Source organism: Thamnophis sirtalis, unplaced genomic scaffold (genome assembly GCF_051295495.1).
Source record: "Thamnophis sirtalis isolate CommonGarterSnake01/CBP01778 unplaced genomic scaffold, rThaSir2_p1.2 scaffold_7, whole genome shotgun sequence".
Lineage (NCBI taxonomy): Eukaryota > Metazoa > Chordata > Lepidosauria > Squamata > Natricidae > Thamnophis > Thamnophis sirtalis.
Window position 1 is genome coordinate 62,714,693 of NW_028261387.1, and position 20,467 is coordinate 62,735,159.

Sequence of the window (20,467 nt, forward strand, 5' to 3'; positions counted from 1 at the left end):
GGCCCCATGGGAGTCTGACAACCAATCAGAATACATTTATAATACAATACAATAGCAGCATTGGAAGGGACCTTGGAAGTCTTCTAGTCCCACCCCCTGCCGGAAACCCTATACCATTTCAGACAAATGGCTATCCAACATCTTCTTAAAGACTTCCAGTGTTGGGGCATTCACAACTTCTGGAGGCAAGTTGTTCCACTGATTAATTGTTCTAACTGTCAGGAAATTTCTCCTCAGTTCTAAGTTGCTTCTCTCCTTGATTAGTTTCCACCCATTGCTTCTTGTTTCTGCCCTCAGGTGCTTTGGAGAATAGTTTGACTCCCTCTTCTTTGTGGCAACCCTTGAGATATTGGAACACTGCTATCATGTCTCCCCTAGTCTTTCTTTTCATTAAACTAGACATACCCAGTTCCTGCAACCGTTCTTCATATGTTTTAGCCTGCAGTCCCCAATCATCCTTGTTGCTCTTCTCTGCACTCTTTCTAGAGTCTCCACATCTTTTTTACATCGTGGCGACCAAAACTGAATGCAGTATTCCAAGTGTGGCCTTACCAAGGCATTATAAAGTGGTATTAATCTCTTAAACAGGAACAGGAAGCTCCAGGGCAGGGCCCGAGAGAGGTTTTTAATCTATCTCCCTCTCTCACCCATGTGCTCTTTTTGCCAAGACCTCAAACCATGTGGTCCAGCCAACCATTAAACTATGTTTCCAAGCAGTCTCAATGTTTCCAGTGTCTTTCTTCCCACTTGGAACTGAATCCAGATGGACGTTTCTTCCAAGACATCCCTGAAATGTATTTTGTAGGAAGTTTTCCCCACTTTCTTGTCATCTAGTCCAGGATCTCCCCATTGACTCAGATTTTCATCTCAGCCTCTCACATTAGGCATGTCATCTTATTTTTCAACATTGTTTTCTTGTTCCAGTTAGTTTCTTCTTAATATTCTTCTTAATATTCGGCATTGCTATAATATTTTGCTCCTTCAGTGAGATCTACTCATTTTAAAGCACTATTTCATTTTGACTTTTTATTTTTATTGTTATAATTTGAAAACAATTATCCAGTGCTATCAATTTATAAACAATTTATAGCCGCCTATCTCGCAGCATTGATACTGGGCAGTGTTCAGGGGATCAAAACTAAAAATCAATTTTTGTTATTTCTACCATCACTACATGCAATAATTCTCTTCATTCTCCATTCAAAAGTAGAGAATAAAACAGCCTGAACAATAATAAATTAAATGACTCCTAGTGAAAAAAGTCTTTATAATGACAATGTTTTCTGCTTTTCATTGCAGTCTCCCTTTTTCTCTTTTACTTACTTCAAACCTGTGAGTTCTGAATAATTAAATAAGAGAGTTGGGAGGGAGCTTAAGATTTTCTAGTCCAAGCCCTTGCTCAATCAGGACACTCTATACCATTTCAGACAAATGATTGTGCAATCTCTTCTTCAAAATCTCCATTGTTAGAACACCCACAACTTCTGAGGGCAAGCCATTCTGCTCATTAATTGTTATGTCAAGAAATTTCTCCTTATTTCTATGTTGGTTCTCTCCTTGAGTTTTCTGTTCTGCCTTCAGATGCTTTGGATAATAGGTTGACTCCCCCTTCTTTGTGGCATTTTCTTAAATACTGGAACACTATCATGTCATCCCTATTCAGTGGTGGGTTTCAAAAAATTTTAGAACCTCTTCTGTAGGTGTGGCCTGCTTTGTGGGAGTGGCTTGCCGGCCATGTGACCGGTTGGGAGTGGCTTGCCAGCCATGTGACTGGGTGGGAGTGGCTTGACAGTCATGTGACTGGATGGGCGTGGCCAACTTGTAAAATGTGGTGAAACTCACTTAACAATGCTCTTGCTTAGCAACCAAAATGTTGGCTCAGAAACTCTGGCATTTGAAGCATGTAAGTCTTAAAGCTGTCAAGTTACAAGACCCTTGCACGCCTAACCCTTTAGAAAAAAATCCCAGGGGTGTTCAAACTTGACAGCTTTAAGACTTGTGGACTTCAACTCCCAGAATTCCTCCTCTCGCTCTTCATTTTAATGATGTGTGGACGGGTGGGGGGAGGGAGCTGGAACTGGTTCTAAACAGTACTGTAGATTTGTGGAACCTCTTCTAGAGAAGAGGTTAGAACTGGCAGGAATCCACCCCTGCCCCTATTCCTTCTTCCTCTTCCACCACTGAGCCAAGGTGACGCAGTGGTTAAATGCAGCACTGCAGGCTACTTCAGCTGACTGCAGTTCTGCAGTTCGGCTGTTCAAATCTCACCGGCTCAGGGTTGACTCAGCCTTCCATCCTTCTGAGGTGGGTAAAATGAGGACCCGGATTATTGGGGACAATATGCTGACTCTGTAAACCGCTTAGAGAGGGCTGAAAGCCCTATGAAGCAGTATATAAGTCTAAGTGCTATTGCTATTGCTATTGCTATTCTTTTCATTAAACTAGCCATACCTAGTTCCTGCAGCCGTTCTTCATATTTTAGCATCCAGTCCCCTAATCATCTTTATTGCTCTTCTCTGCACTCTTTCTGGAGTTTCAACATCTTTTAATATCATGACAACCAAAACTGGATGCCATATTCCAGGTGTGGTCTTACCAAGGCATCATAAAATTATATTCACACTGTATGTGAACTTGAACCTACCTTCAAAGAATTTCATGCAACAATATTGCTTGAAATTTGCTGGAATTCTTAAATTCAGTTGTCATATTTATTCAGATATATTCTTGAAAAGCTTTTTCTACTGATGTATATCCTGTCTATCTCTTTTGATATTATATGTTCAGAGTCATAGCATTTTTATTTAAAAATGGAAAATATACCTCAGAATATAAATCAAAAGGGATGATTCATATGCATTTAAACCTCTTATGTGAATCCAGTCTATTCACCAATTCAGTGGTTCTCATACAACTGTACAGTATTGTTTCTCTATGCCTGCATGTTCAACAGATCAAAATGTTCAGCAGGATTTATAAGATTCTAATGATTATTTTGAAAAGATTCTAATTATTTTCACTGCCTAATTATTTCAAGCTAAAATGACCAAGATGGTAGCAAGGCAGTTTATATGCAATGTCAAAGCAGATCAGAGCAGCCAATTAATGTTTTATGGCCAGGCTATGACATTGTCAGACAATTATGAAATTGCCTCCAACAAATTCTGACTAAGCTCCAATCCCCTCAGGTCTCCATTTGTCCAGTCCACCCAGGACTTTTTGCTTCAGAAAGAAAATGATTTGATAATTTAGGGTTTTGATGATTAGAAAGATTATAGAAAGAAGGAAATTAGGATGAAATTGGAGAAAACAGTTTGATTAGAACTGTATGCATAATCGCTGAGAGGACATCAGAAGTCTGTTCTTTATATACGTAATTTTTTTCATGCTTTTTTCTATGTTCTCTTTCCTGTTTTTTTTCTTTTCTTCTTTTCTTTTTCATATTTACTTTGATTTAGTTTTCTTTCTTCTTTCAATTGTATTATTTGTTATCTAAGAAGTGTCAATTCCCACTGTCCCTGTAGCTAGGTCCTATACTCAACCCATAAACAAAGAACCACCAAACTCTTTTGGATGATAGCAATTCTTAGTCAAAAGCCAAATACAAAATGTCTAATTTCAAAAAGTATACTCTCCTCCTCCACCACCACCACCCCAATCCATGAGAGTAGAAATGATCTTTTGCTTTCCAGTAGCTCTGGCCTTAACTTATGGCTGATTATCACCAGCTGGATTTTGAGTTTCATATATAAAAATTCTGCCTGAGAACAGTTACCTGAATAATGTTTATGATCTTGAGATGTTATCATTTTAAAACACAAATTCTGCCACTGATCTCTACTACCATTTTATCTTGCTGTTGCCTTAACTATATTTTACCACTAAGTTTTTGCAGCAGACTAGTAATGTTCACTGTAGTAGTACTAATTTGATTTTCAATTGTTCTTCAACTACTATGTTTGCTTGATTCTTATATCGTGAATCAAATCCCTATACTGGACTGCACTTTGACTATAATTTAATTCATCCATAACTGTTATGTGTACATCTGACACCAAATGGATTGACTTTACCAGCTCCGGTTCGGACTGGTTTGGGCAAACCAGTAGTTCTGGTGAGTAGTTGGCCCCTGCCCTATCCTGTCCTATATTTCCATGGTGGTTTTTTTGCAGCTCAGCTGATCCATGTGGCACAGCTAATTGCTGCGCCTCAGCTATTTTACTCATGGGTGCTGCAATAGAAGGTAAGTTTTAGAGCTTCAAATGGGCGGTTTTTTAATGCTGCGCATGCGCGCAAGCGTGTATTAGGCGCGCACATGCGTGCTAACCGAACTGGTTGTAAAACTAGCTGCAGCCCACCACTGGACCTTAGCCACTATGGTGACCACTTTGCCTATGAGCAATCTTTTCCATTCTAGCCATTTTGTGAGAATATACACAACATGCTCAAAAATTCTAGATGTCTGTTCAGAGAAGTTCGTGTACCTATATTATAGAGTTTCATTCATTCACATCTAAGGAAAACAGATACTTATTATAAGTAAAGAACTTTTTTATTATAATTGCCACAGTTTACAAGTTCCTTACTTTGTGTTCTGTGCTGTCAGATCCCCTTTTTGTGTGACCTAAAGCTATAAAGTGAGACTATTATGGAGACAAAAAAAAATTATACTCAAAATATCTGATTCCAAGACTCCTACATTATTTCTATTTCAAACAGAAAAAAAATGTTTCGGGATTAATTCTATATCATAGCCACAAGCAACAACAGCATACCCACACAGTATCTTGTTCAAATATGTTAGAAATGTTCATAATATAATAATTGCCTGCAGGAAAATGATAAACTATAGGAAATTATATGAGCAAGACATTTAAAGATGCATACTAATAGCACAGTTTGAAGTGTACAAAGAGAAAATAATATTTAAGGGATTTATATTCTGCCTTTTCATCAATCAAAATGTAATGGCTCAGATTTCAAATGTTGCCAATATGTCCTAAAGCTGAATATATAGTACAACATTTATTATAGCTAAACAGAGAATACAATTTAGTTATTTTTTTGTATTTCAAAGCAACTGGGGAAAATAATTTCTGCCTATTCTCTGAAAATGAAAGTATCTTCTACAAAGTTGTAGAATTGGAAGAGATCGTTTTGGTCAAGGAATTAAATCCCCTGCACCACTCAAAAATTCAATTAAAGCATCCCCAACAAAAGGTTCTCTAGTTAAACAACTCTAGTGAAGAGGAACTCAACATCTCAAATGTATATTGAACAAATATTGACTCAAAAGAGTTCACTATTATCCACTATCAAATATAAGAAAAGCTTTCCTAAGATTCAACTGGAATATATCCTTTTTGGATCATATTTTGGTTTTATGACAGATTATGCTCTATGGATTGTCAGAGAACCAGTACTGTGTGCGGCACACTCTTTTCAGTACTTGAAAAATGTATTACATCTTGCTTAATTATCTTTTCTTAAAGCTGAACTTTTTAGACTTAGTTTTTAGTCTCCTAAATTGTCTAGATCAGCCCAACTCCTGGTCTATGAACTGGCACCGGGCCTTGGCATGCCAGAAACCGGGCTGCGCAAATAAGTGTAACCCCATCTGCAAGATGCAGGCAGCACACAAAACCACGCCCCTCCAGTCCGCAGAACAACCTCTCATCATGGAAACAGTCCCACGTTGCCAAAAGGTTGGGGGCAGTGGTGGGTTGCAGGTGGTACGTCCTGGTACGAGCGTACCGGAACCTGCCTGGAGCACCAGGTACTGTTCCAGTATGGTGCTCCGGAGGTCCCACCCACCCACCTGAGCTCCTTACCTGTCCTTTAAGCCTTTGGGGCTTCTGCGCACATGCATGGTACGTACGGCACCTGTGCGACGCTCTGCCGAGCAGCTGGAGCATCACAGAGGTACGAGGCATGCACGCACCACACACATCCATGTGGGTAACGCTGGGCCCATTCCAACCGTACTGGTTCCATCCGGAACCCACTGGTTGGGAGCTCCTGGTCTATATGACAATGGTCAGATCTTTGCATCTATATCAGTTTCTCTGAATCTTTCTTCAAAAGTGGTTTCCAGAAGCAGGCACTATACTGAAGACAGGGCCTCAACAATGTAGAATACAGTAGAACTAGGATTCAGATCAAATTATCCATCAAAGGATATGACCTTAGATTTAGGTGGTATGGATATTTGTGATAGAATAAAGTCAAGGTTAATGCAGATTTCAAAAATCATTATGTTAGATATGCCATATTGAGAGTATGGGATAGAAACAAGCTGGTACACAAAAACATCTTTTGCAACTGTCAATCCAAGAAGCACTCTATAATCATGGGTCCTCAAACTATGGCCCACAGGCCACATGTGGCCCGTCAAAGCCATTAACCCAGCCTACACAGGACCATGAGGCTGCCCCGCCCACATCGCCCGCCCGCCCTTCTGCAGAGCGCAGGACTTATATCCGCAAGCTCCGCCAAGTGGAACTGAAACAACCCCAGGAGCAAAACAAGTTGAAGTTTAATTTGTGTGCATTGTTCAATGGACTGTTAAATTGGCCATGCCCACCTGGTCACATAACCTAGCCATGCCCACTCAGTCACATGACCACCTAGCCATGCCCACCCAGCTGGTCTTCCCCCCAACAGTCTGAGGAAATGGCCCCCAGTTTAAAAACTTTGAGGACCCCCGTACTAGACTAGAGGACACAATAGAAATTAAATTCCAAGAGGATATATTTGACTACATAATATACTTACTGTATATTACTGTGCAGAATCTGATCTGGAATATGTATATTCCTTCAGTATATTAAGAATCGTGACAAAATATAATCTATATAATTTGGAAACAAAATCTTTATTTGACTAATACTTAAGGGCACATTATCAATACATTCACTTCTTTGTGTGGGTCCAATTAATTTAACTCTGCTTTTTCAAGGTATGAAAAAATTAACGAATGCCCTAAATGATATTAAAAGAGGCATAATTATGTGGGCGTTCGAGAAAAATGCCAAACAAATACCTGATTTTGTGTTAAGCATACTGTACAATGGATTCTTTGTACTTTTTCATATTCAGTTAAATTCCAGCTTGTGACCCTAAATATGATGCATGTGGCTTGAAATTGATTTCTGCCTTGGTTGCTAAGTGACTGCTTTGATTTAGAAATCTTACTGTTCATTGACACTGATTACTGAGCAGCAGAACTCCTAGAATTAGAATTCAAGTGACATATATACTAAAGAATAGTTTATGCAAATTTAATAATAGGGAATGCTTTTCTGGAAGGCTTTGACTATCATTCCATCCAGAAAATATTATGATTAAAGAATCTGAGCTTCTATATTTTGCCACAGAATAATTTAGTGACATCCTCTAGATTATTTAAATAGCAAATATATTGAAGTTTAGGAGTGCAATACCAGTTCATAAATATAATTAGGACATGTTCACTTTCACTGTACAAAAATAATTTCAGAGACCATCACAGTCACTGTTATTAAGCAAATAAAGTACCTATAACCACAAAGCAATTATTCTACAAGGCAACATTTAATTACTTAAATGCCAAACACAATTTTTAAAAGCAAGCTTACAATCTAAGCTTCCACCATGACAATCAATTCATCACCTTCTGTATTTACTGTATATTTCCTACTACTATTATACAGGGGTGGGCTTCAAAAATTTCAGCAATTGGTTCTCTGCCCGATTGCTGGGTGGGGCTGGCTATGGTGGGTGTGGTCTAGTAGGCCTCCTGCACCATGGCGGTGGGGGGACAGGCTGTTTTTACCTTCCCCAGGCTCCAGAGGCTTTCCTCGAGCCTCTGGGAGGGCAAAAACTGCCTCTCCCAGGCTCTGGCCTTCCAGAACTTCCCAGAGGCCCATATTTCTCCCTCCCTGAGGCTCCGTGCAGGCCCTGCACTTACCTCGCATCCAAAACAGGCTGCGTGGAGACTCCTGAAAGGGGAAGGGAGGGGGGAGCGGTGGGGCAGGATGAGCAGCCAGGGATGGGATTTGGAGATTATCCGAACCGGCCTTAACGTTAGTTACGGGTTCTCCCGAATCCAGGCAGACCCATAGCAGCCCACCCCTGCTGCTATACAGTTACTGTACAATTTACAAAAATATTGTGAAAATTCAAATAATTAGAGGGTAATCCTATTGGTATATTGCAGTTGTTCAGCATGCAACAGTAATAGATATGAGTTTTAATACCTTAATATATATTGGACTTTTAAAACTTTTAGCATTACAGGATGCCTTGAGCATGTAAGTAGGTGGCATGCAAATTATTGTACTGTAAAGAAAAAAAATTGATAGGGTGTTCTTTTAAGAATATATTTAACAAGTAACACACGTTCTTCAACTACTACAAACTTTACACAACATAGAGACAATAATACAAATTGCTTGTTATGTATCCTATATGTCTTAAATGTAATAGAGGTAGTCCTCAACCTACGACCACAATTGAGCCCAACATTTATGTTACTAAGTGAGACATTTTAAGAGAGTTTTGCCCCATTCTACCTTTTTTTATGCCCCAGCTGTTAAGTGAATCACTGCCGTTGTTACATTAGTAACTTGATTGTTTAAGTGAATCTGGCTTCTCCATTGACTTTGCTTCTCAGAAGATGGCAAAAAGTGATCACATGACCCCAGTACACTGCAACCGTCATAAAAATGAGTCAATTGTGAAGCATTTGAATTTTGATCACATAACCATGGGGGATGCTCTAATGATTGTAAGTGTGAAAAATGGTCATGTCACTTTTACTGTGATGTTGTAACTTTGAAAGGTCACTAAACAAACTGTTGCAAGCCAAGGACTTCCTATACAGATTTCTGTTTCCTTTCTCAGTAGACATTTAAAAATACCAAGCAAAATTATTTACTTAAAAGATAGAGACAGTATGAAATTAATATTCTTTTGCTGATAGAAGTCATTCATCAGCAAACTAGAATGATTTTCAATAATTCTGCCTCCTACCAAATAAAATATCTTTCGATCGGTATGAAGGTATGTGAATTGTTCTTCTTCCTATTCCACCAACAAATGCTTTCATCAGCAGAAGGATATCAACTGAATATTGCTATCATGCTGTACCCATATTGATTCATATTTGCAAAGCCCTATTGATCAAACAATTTACTTCCGAACAATTAACAATAGGATCAGATTGCAGTGCTGATAACTAAAATATTTCCTTTAAGAAAAAAAAATGATGCAAATTGTAAAGTCATTGACATACATTTAGCATTTCTGAAATTCCATAAACAAATTTCAACAGTGGTCAGAATACTTCATGATCATGCAAATGGACAATAACAATAGGTAATTTTCTAAAGTTCGGCTGCATAACCTCCTTGCCCTGGGGCCAGGATGGCCCAATTACAGTTTTGGAGACATGAATGCAAAATATCATCATCAATTGACTCCTAACTCATCTCAACAACCATTTATCTCTTCTACTTCAAGAAACAAGAAAAATGGCATGTGCCAAATCCTGCAATGGACTGGTGAAATGCCCATCCTGAGCAAGCAATTGCTAAATTGGATATTGGATTAAATAACTATTGAGATGAAATTCTAATTGTATAGGTCCGTGATGGCAAACCTATGGCACGCGTGCCAGGAGTGGAATGCAGAGCCCTCTCTGTGGGCACGTGCACCATCTCTAGCTGCTTTTCTGGTTTCCAGTGTGCACATGCATGCCGGCCAACTGATCTTCGTGCTCGCCATGTGCACCTGAAACCCAAGACCAGCTGGCTGGCACATGCATGCCTGTTTTTTGGCCATTTTCAGGCTAGATTTGGTCTGGTTTTGGTGTGAAAAACGGCCTAAAAACTGAAGGCCAAAAAATGGCCAGAAAATGGCCAAAAAAACAGACCATTTTTCGGGCCATTTTCAGGCCATTTTTGACCCCAAAAACCGCTCGAAAAAATGGCTGGAAAAACAAAGGCTAGGAAAAGGCCAAAAGACAGATCGTTTTTGGCCCCAAAACAGCCCAATCCAGCCACAAAACAGGCATGCGTGTGTCGGCCAGCTGCTCTTCAGGTTTCCAATGCTCCAGTGCGCACATGCATGTACATGCATGCACATTCCGGTATGGGCACTCGGTGCCGAAAAGGTTCCCCATTACTAGTATAGGTCTATGATGCTATGACTTTTGGATGCTTTTTACTTATGCAGATAGAAACTGTATAGCAATGTTTAACAAATAGCAATGACTGGTGTTTGCTTTCCCAGCATGAATGGGTAAAGGAAGGAAATTTATCAATGGGAATCTGTGGTAACTGCTATCCTGACAGAACATCTAGCCAAACTTTGACATCTGGAGAGTGATTTCCCAAGTCAATTTTATTTCTAGCTGATATCAGCATGGAAGACAGACAGCTTAAGGCCACTGTAGAATTGCTCAGTCTTTTCAATAGCACTATCCAATAGCATTCTATAAAAATAGTGATCTTTTCAAAAGAACGCATCAGTGGTCATTAATTGTAAAAGTATACTGTATTGTCCCACAGGGGAACACGAAGGTTAATATCATATAACCACACAAAGAAATATATAGTGCTTCTGTTCTCTAAGCTCAATTAACATTAGTGGGAAATTTAACTGAGGGGGCATATCTAGTATAAATACTGCAGTGCAATATATATATGACTCAATGCTTCATTAACACTTCTGTCAGAAGCATTGAAAATAAGAAGTGGGAACTGTTCACTAAAGATAGTATTAAAGAAAATCTTCACAACACAACACCCTGGGGAAATCAAATAGCGACAAAATATTCAACATCAGCATAGCATACCTTTCCATAAAAAGAACTAGCAAAGTAATGCCCATTCCTTATTTAAACTATTTAAATGAGGGTATAATGAAGGATAATAGCTTCATGTAAGCTGCCTATGGAGATTCTCAGTCATACAGGTATTGTTCTAGAACTGAAGCTTTTTCAGGATGAAAAGCAAAATGTTTTCAAGGGGGGGGGGACTAAGAAAGTCCAGTTGTCTTTTGAATAGCACCCTTGGGACTTCATGTAAGCTCTTTTAAGTACATCAGAGCAACACCTTTCAAATACTGCCAAGTGAAGAAATGAGTGCAATAAAACATGTTTTAACACACAAAAAGCATTAATAGTTGACAAGGTGAGTATTACTTTGGGGCAAGTATTAATATAATGATTATATATTTAATCTGCAACCTAAGCTTTTACAATACATTGATGAATAGAATTTGTTCAAAAAGAACAGAAAGTATTAAAATAAAAATCATTTATTCATTGTTACGCTAGTGTTGGCTTTATACCAGCCCGACACATTCCAAAACTTCTCTAGTCTAGTAATCATAATTAAAAGTGAAAACCAGAACCATATGAGAACATACTTTTGGGAACAGGGAAATCTCCTATATTGATTCTATCCATATTCAAGAAAGGAAAAGGAGGGAGGGAAAACTCCCCTCTTCAGATCAGATAGTGACAGCGTACTTAATGGCTCTGAGTAGAACTTTTTTACTTGAGAAAATAGCTATACCCAAGTGTTCCACAACTCAGGTAAAAAGCTTAGGAAGGTAAATATCCCAAGGGTGCATTCAGCAGGCTAGTATTATGTTGTGTTTAACACCAAGGTTTTGCTCCACTGCTCAACTAAAGAGAAGATACAGAAGATGCAAACTGCAGATTACAAACTACTAATTGCAAAAATAATAATAACTCAAATAATACTGATAGGAAACTTTAATTGCCGCAAATTCATGAATTGTGTTGCTGACAACCTTGTCCATCAGAGAGTGCAGGAAAGTACAAAAGGATCAGATATTATTTACTTGATACTGAAAAGTAGGAAAAACTATATTGAGAAAATGGAATATGCAAAAACACTAAGAAGGCATGGAGTTCTGAAGTTCTTAATTTCAGGGAAAAGTAAAATTGTGTATAGTTAAATGTATATCCTGGACTATATTGAAATAAAATGTAATAATCCTAGAGCAATTATAAGCAGGGTATCATTAAAGGAGAAGTAATTGGGGGGGACCAAGAGTTCCTGAAAAGAAGATAGATACAAAAAGCAAACCTCCAAATAATTCCAGTGAAGGAAAAATAAGGACAGTAGATAAAACCAATTTAGTTATCTAAAAGTCTAGGCTGGGCTAGAAACATATGTAGATGCTGTAAAGAACACAGATCCCAGATCTCTTCTAAGGTTTCAGACAAGTAGCCAGAAGTGTAGAAAGAGAAGCTAAAGCTCCAATTGGTCTGACATTCAGGAAGGATGCTAAGAACAATTAAACAGTCCTTGTGGTTTTTAGGACTTGATGGGTGGATAAAAATGCCAAACAGAGTCTAACATCTGGCTGATTATGCAATGAAGTTTAATAATAATATGACATTCTTGGATTTTGGTTAAAAATTTAATGTATGTGAAAGCCAACACCAGAAGAAAATATTGGTTTCCAGTAAAAAAAAAAAAAACCACCCTAAACCGCTGCAAACAATCATAAAGGCAGGCTAGTTGCCAAGTGCCCGAAATGCAAAAATGTGATCATGTTGGAATTTTGAAACCAGGTCATAAGTAGCTCTGGGGAGGTCCATCATCACTTCAAAGGGTCACTAAGTGACCCGTGGTAAATCAAGGACTACCTATATTTAATTTTTGTCCCATTTTCTCACTGTGCTCCATCACTTTTATTACTAGTCTTTGCAGATCTTTTGTATTTGGTTAACAGAGTAGTGTCATAGGACACGATATGGCAGATTATATTGATGTCTCTTCCTCCAATTTCAAAAACATGGTCATCCTCTTCCAATTTAGCTTTCCTTATAGCAGGTGAATAAATAAGGGGAGAGAACATCGTTTTGTCTTATTTCTTTGTCAACCTGGAGCCTGTCTTTCACGATATTTTGTCTATAACAGGGGTGTCAAACTTGGCAGTGTCACGTGATATATGAGGACTTTTTCCCCCTTAGCTAAACCAGGTGTGGGCGTGGGCAGCACATGATGCATCTGGCGCATCCAGGAGTTTAACAGGCCTGGTCTATAGTGTTTTCTCATGAAAACAATGGGATGTTTTGGGATTCCCAAACTGGGTGGTCCTCGGGCAACAGTGATGTCACCCATTCTGTCCTTTCAACCTGAAAGTGCTTCGGTACTCCTGACACAACTGTAGGAGTAGTAACTTGGTCATCTGCATACAAAATTAGAGATATTGTGTGATAGTTTGTATACTCTTAAAGTTCTTTTTTTGGTAATGGAATATAGATTGGAAATGTGATGGCTACAGTGTCAGTCTCCAAATGTTCTGGCTTACCTTGGTTAGAATCTTTACTGATTTCTTTTCTAGTGCTTGCCATATTTCAGTGGGAATATTTGTAGCATATTTAACTACCCAAGGATTATGGATCAAAGGCCTGATAAGATCTATTTTTAATCCACCTATTACTATTACTCCTGGATTATCACCCTTTAAAAATTGACAACATAGACAGATTCTGTATAGGAGTATATGAAATCCAGTTGAATTTCATTGAGAGATTAGTCTGAACATGCTTACTAACTATTAGTTAGATTTGTATCCTGACTTTAAGGAGTTCTACATCTGCTTTAAGTATACTTTTTAAAAACTTTTTTGTTATTTCGATTACTAGTTTTTAAAAGTCATTATCTTACAATTTCTTAGATACTAATGAACATTATTGTAAATATTATTGCCTTATTCCAATTAGGATTATGTTTAATCAATTCTATGGTGCTTAATGTGTCTTAAATTTCATTGGGTTTAATCTTATAAATTTTAGCTTACTAGCACATGTCATTATCATTTAAAATTATAACTCTATTAATGGTGTTTTCAGTCAACACTTGATAACTCTGTCTTCAATGTTTATTTTGCGCTTTTATTATTCAAAGACAGAAATGATGATTTATAATAATGAATCAGAAAAAGCTAAATACTGCATCAGTGTCTTAAAAACATGTTTCTAGGACATATCGCAAAACAAAGCTTTTATTCAAAAAAGAAGCAAAAAGTCAAACTAAGAATCATATATCTTTAAATGACAAAATACATTGTTAACCTCTAGAAGTGTAAACATTTCAGTTGAAAATGTGTGGCTTCAGAAACCTTTTTAAAAATGGATTAGACCAATGGTTCTCAACCTGTGGTCTGTAGACCGCTAGGGGAACCACAATGTCATCACAGGAAGTCCGTGAAGGCGTGAAAAAAATTTATGATTTAAATCTTGAGCTCAGTTTTGGGAGTCTGTGGCCATAGCCCATGACCACAAAAAATATTTAAAGGGGATCCATGGTGAAGAAAAGTTTGAAAACCACTGGATTAGACAAATGCATCAGAAATTATGATGAATGTTACAAAATATGATTCAAGATGAAGGGAAGACGTTTACTATTTTGATTTCAGTTTATCAATTTATTGATTTCAGTTTGTTTCAATTGATACTCCCTTCTTTCATTAAAAATGCCACTTCTTGAAATTGAAGAAGGAGATCATTTGTTTCTTAGAGATTTGAATTGAACTCCTTCCCCAATTCTTGACAAATCTGTTCATATAAAAGTAACTCTACTAAACTCCCCAAAATGTTTTAGACTATACTGTACACCAGTGCTTTCCCTTTCAGACATATGGCAATAACCACATCTTTTGGACATTTTTGTCTTTTTTGTCTTTTGCCCTCATCCAGTTCATTTTTAACCATTTTAACCACATTTCACCTTTCTCCAGAGAAAACACATCAGACTGTAAGTTTACATTTTTGTCTGCTGTTGTATAACTGCGCTAGTCATTAATTATTGATCATTGTAATTATATGGTATCCTCTCTTCTGTATATCTATATATAAAAAAGAATAGAACTTGGATTAGAAACAGTATTTTTTTTGCCTCTTGATTTCTTTCCTATTTCACTTGGAGCACTTCAAATACCTTGGGATGTATTACATGAAAAACTTCAATGAGAAGATCAGCTATCATCTCAATAATCAGAAACATGGCAAATAAATAAGCATTATAGAAATTTATACATCAAAATACCTTGAGGGCACTATGTACTGTTTTGGTAATATGAACTGGACTTTCAGAGTCTAAAATACATACACATCAGCTGAAATAATTGCTTTGTCATTATTATTTAATAATAGATTGTATTCATTAGGCAAAATAATAAATCAGACATTAAATTTAAAGAAGTTAAATTTAAAGCATACACACAAGAAAAGAGTTTGGGAGATACAGCAAGAAAGCTGAGAGGAACAGGCATTACGAACTTTCTGACACCTGTTTATTCTCTGCCTGATGCTAGGGCCTTGAAATTATTTTCCTTCCTGTATGTTTGTCCTAAAAGGCAAAAATTGCAACCTCCCATTGACTCTTACTTTTTAACAAGCATTGGAAAATATTTCCTGATACCTCAAATGATTTTTCTAAGGTAATTCTACATAAAGCCACAATTCTGTGCATAGCAATGATTGGCCTACTTCACAAGTATTGTGAAGTATTAAAAACACAGAAACAGGCAACTTGGCTCTTCAAACAAGTCTTGGAGCTTCTGCCTTCAAGTTGAACAAGAGGATGCCTATGTTTAAATCAAATAACAAAAGAGAAAGAGTTGTAAAATCTAATTCAGAACACCGAGAATATTTTAATCTTATAGTGGGGTCTGTGTATATACATAGTTCTAAAATCTGATGCTTACAGAACACACAAAAATGGTTCAGCAGCTGCTATGCTATGGCAGCTGTTTCTCTTGTTCTGTACTGTCATGCTGTCCCTGTTTATTTCAACCATTTGTCAATCCATCTGTTGTTTCAAACTAGATTTCAAAAGCTTCTGGGTGGAGAGAGGCCATTCAAGTTACAAACCACCTTTGGAAATGCATCTGTCCCATCTGAGCATTATGATAATCAAATTAAGGTTATCTTTTCATCTCATCCCCTCAAGTAAGCAATTCATCCATGATACAGTTTTCCTTTTTCACAAGAATATGTTCGGGGATTAGATATATTATTCATTTCTAGGAAGAAACATCATCACATAATACTACCTGGTTTCACACACGCTTCTGATAACACCTAACCTGTTAAGCCTTTAAAAAAACAAACAGGAGCTTCATTAAGACATTCAGTGAAAACCGAGCTAATGCGATAGATGCGAATTGCAAAACTGCATTAAATCTTGGCGGAAAAAATCGATACGACCCAGTCTACGTTATTCAGAGACCTTTCAAAAAAGACGAAAAGATTCAGCCCATTTTTCAAATATTAGATACAACCGCTTTTGAGCGATGCCAAAATCAGTTGGCTTTGAATGCTATTCAAGGCTTCAGGGCAGCCTCTCTCTGGTTTAAAGAGCAACAGGCTAGGCTGGGCTTTTTCATCTGGTTTTTATTTAACAGTAGTTTCCCCCGCTAAGAGCCACAAGCCAGCCTCGTACCATCGGGGTACAAAGGACGCACGTTCCCCCTCCGTCTCTCTCAACAGCCTTAACGTTCCGGGCGGAGCTGGCCATCTCCAGCTTACCACATCTCTTTCCCTGCGCTCAGCATCGCGGCGGCGGCCGTCTGTCTACGCCCATCGCCTTTACCGCCTTTGCTGGGAGCCAGGCTGCCGGCTCACTCCTTGGAGTAGCTGCCCTGGGGCGATGGGCGGCGGGGACCACCAAGCTGGAAAGCAGGGAACCCGCCGCTCACCCCTCCAGAGAGCTGCACGTTGAAGCTCCCAAGGCGCGGCATCCTCCGTGGCAGAAAAGCCCGAGACGAGGATCGGGGGATCGGGCATCCAGAGACGTCCACCCCGAGGCACGCTGGCGCTCGCCGCCTCGCTTGCTCTCCACTCCCGCGGCAGTGTCAGGGGAGGGGGGCTGACGTGATGCGGCAAGGATGGATAGGCGGAGGCCTCTGGAGCGGGCGGCGCACTTGTCTCACCCGCTCAGGCCATGAAAACGCCGGCTCGCCGGACCGTCCGGGCTCCGGTATCCCACTGCCGACTGACCGCAGCACCTCACGCCGGCGCGATGGCCACGATCAGCCCAGATTCCCTCAAGGCAACAGAAGCAGCAAGTCTTGACTTAGTTCTTTGCCCATCCGCGCACTCTCGCCCGGTGTGAAAGGGATGAAAGAGGGAGCCGGCAGGGGGACGCCATCGCATTCGGCCCCTCCGGATACAAACCGCTACTCACCGCTTGGACAGCAGCTTCTCCTCGCAGCGGGTACAACAGCGTCCCGGCTCGGGAAAAGCCACGCCCCCAAGCCCGTCCCTATCCCACGTCTCGCCACGCCCCCTTTTCCATTCCAACCAGTTCTCCTGAATATTACTCAGCGTTGTTTCGATTGGTGGAAGCGACGCGCTGCTTCTGCTTCGCCTGAAAGATGTTTTCTTAGCCCCGCCTCTCCCCATGCGGATAAAGGAATGACAGCACAGGGGCGGGCTTCTTACGGTGATGCTATGGACGACCCTAAACGAAGAACGCTGATAATTCAGTTGAACAGGTTCCCATGTGTGCATGTGTATGTCATACGTACGTACGTACGTGTGTGTGTGTGTGTGTGTGTGAATAATGCATGTGTGTATGTGTGTGTGTAATGTATGCTTGTGTCGCATATGACACAGGCATACACATACAGATACCCATATACATATATGCATATAAAAAAATTCCAGTCAAGTACACTTCCTCCTGTTGAGCAAGAAATCAAAAAATGGGCACACGTTCTAGTACATTCAATATATTTCCATTTATCAACTTGGTTTGAGCCTTGTTTTGTTCAACCACATCCATTATTTAGCAACTGCTGCTTTAAAAACTTGCTTTGAATAAACAGGCACAGATCAGGTTGTATTTATTATACTTTTAAATCACACAGTGTAACACTAAGGATCCAGTCTTATTCCAATTTAGATAATACAGAAACAGTTATTCACTCAGATAACTCTAAGCCATGTACAAGAAAAACATCCAGAGGCAATGCAACAATAAAACAGCACAATTATATAAAATCTAACACAATGTACAATTAATCATAATATAATAGTTCTATTTCTGGCACAGGGAGCTTCACAATATTCACATCCTCAAAGATCCCCTGAAGCAGTCCTATTTTTACAAGCTTCTTTCTGTAGTAAGCTTCCTTCTTATATTAAGCTACATAAGATTATTATTCTATTTTAATTCTGAATTTATAGTTCTGAATTTTAATTAAATTCAGAATTTTAATTAATTTAATTCAGAATCAATTCTGTAATAAGCTTATTCAGTAATAAGCCACATAAGCTTTTTCTACAATAAGCTTTCTTCCAATAATATGCCACAAGATCTGCTACAGTAAGCATATCTGCTGTTTAAAATAACTGGCCTCTATTCAAGTTTTCCTTGTACCGCTACTTCTAAGTGTATTGGTGCAAAATACATACATTAACTATACCATGAGGGTTTGTACATCTAAACAGAACAGTTTTATTTATAACTAAAGCTAATGTGAAATTTAATAAAACTTAATGCAAATAAAACATTGAAATAAGATACTTCATTAGGTACACCATCATTTATAAGTTGACTTCTTTTTAAATTATTTTTACAGTTAGGCCATTAAAGCAGAGAGTATAAACAGTTTTGACTAAATGTTGTAGATTAAACCACAAAGGCATTTTTTTCTTAGTTGGTTGAATTGACACAATTATACTAGGCTAAAATAAGGCTGGCTACATTTACCACAGTATAATGCAAACTAGCTCAGTGATTAATTTCTGATTTAGAGCAGAGTTCCCCAACCTTTCTGGCTTTGCGGACCAGTGGGAGGGAGTGGGGATGGTTCTGTACAAATGGTGGGCAAGTGCAAACAACTCCATTTGCGCGAACAGTGGGCATTCCCAATCAATTTACGAAGTCTTCTATGTTTTATGAATATATAACATTCAACATATTGAAGTACAAATTACCCAATTGTAGTTTAGCCTAGGGGCGGTGCAATAGCTCAGCAATTCGATGTTGTTTGTCAGCTGGAAAGCAGACAGTCCAGATTCAAGTGTACGATGGGATGAGCTCCCCTTACTCACCACAACTCCTGCCAACCTAGCAGTTTGAAAGCATGCAAATGCAAGAAGATAAATAGGTATTGCTGACAGAAAGGTTACTGCATTCCATATTTTCATAGTGGCGGAAGCATCTTTCAGACAATGCAGGCTCCCTTGGCTGAGAACCAAGATGAGCAATGCCCCCTTGAATTGGTGAGAATTAGAAAGGGAAAAGCTTTATTTTATCCTAATGTGTTCTGGAAACTCAACCACTGAATAGTTTACAGTTCAATATTTCTATAAATTCAGGTAATTGGGTTAAGCTGACTAAGATTTTTATGCATTGTATTGAATGAACATAGTTTATAATTTATGCATGTTGAATTACACAAAAATCCTAATCTTAATTAACTGCACAAAACCTGTATGAAATGTGCATTGTGTGTGTGTGTGTGTGTGTGTGTCTGTCTGTCAGCCAAAAGTACAGCTAACAAAAATCCAGGCAATCTGAGCTTTTTAGTGCTGTTTAGGAAAAATCTGGGTTTTGCTGTTTTAGGCTCTCTAAATTCATAGTTAAGATGGCTTAGCTAAAAATTTTCATCTACAAAACCAGTTCAAATGGAAGGAATAAACTTCAGCTATTACATAAAAGAGATGAAGAACTGAGTCTGAAAGTTTTTCTTGTCCAGAAGTATCTGCAGTTAAATTTACTAGGATAAATAACATGCTTGGAAGATTCTGCTAGGTAGGACAGGTTTTAATATAAGTAAACCTGTTTACATTCTACCTGTGCAACCAGGAACAAAAAGAAATTAGTCTGATGCGTTTTGCTTGAAATTGTGGAGAGAGAAATTATTGTCGAATGGATACTGTATTCTTGAACTTGGCAAGAAGAAACCAAGGGGAAGGAATTGAACATGCCCTACAGGTATTAGATGATTATTTCTCAGCCATTGGGAGCTCAATGGAGATTCACTTTCAGTTAGGTTTCCATCCTATCTGCCTCTTTTCCCTGATTCACTGGAAAAGGAAATGGTTTTTCTCTGATTTACAGAACAGTTTCCTTCGTGGCAAGGCAGGGGAAAAAAAGGGCAGCTCAATGAAATGAGGAAAAAACCAGTACCAGTACGCCTAAAGATGGACTACGACTATTACAGTACTATAACGCGGTTCTGTGCACTGCTGTGTCCAATTAATCCCCCCTTTCCAGCCGAAATTACCTTTCTCGCCTCTTTCTTTTAAAAAAATGTTAAAAACGACGGGGGGGGGAGTGTTTATTCATGACACAATTTGAACTAAGCATGCTACCTGCCATGCCATTCTTCGGATAAGAAAATTCAAGGCCGAGAATGGAAAAGAAATCCTACCGGAAAGAAACCACCCCCTGCCCGGAGGAAAATAGAGTGCCACCCACTGGCA

The 20,467-nt window shown here is 38.8% G+C and overlaps 1 protein-coding gene across 6 annotated transcripts in view; it reads right to left on the bottom strand.

Moving 5' to 3' along the window:
- The window catches only part of PPFIA4 (PPFI scaffold protein A4), a 116,002-nt gene extending 98,732 nt beyond the window's left edge, over positions 1–17,270 (bottom strand). For 4 of the 6 annotated variants that reach the window (XM_087720249.1, XM_087720248.1, XM_087720247.1 and 1 more), the window contains exon 1: positions 16,963–17,065. The gene's annotated coding sequence lies outside the window, so the exon portion shown is untranslated. Of the gene's footprint in view, positions 1–16,558; positions 16,640–16,962; positions 17,066–17,216 lie in introns of those variants that run through there. The other 2 variants (XM_087720246.1, XM_087720245.1) reach the window with 2 other exon arrangements.
- Between the last annotated feature and the right edge of the window lie 3,197 nt (positions 17,271–20,467).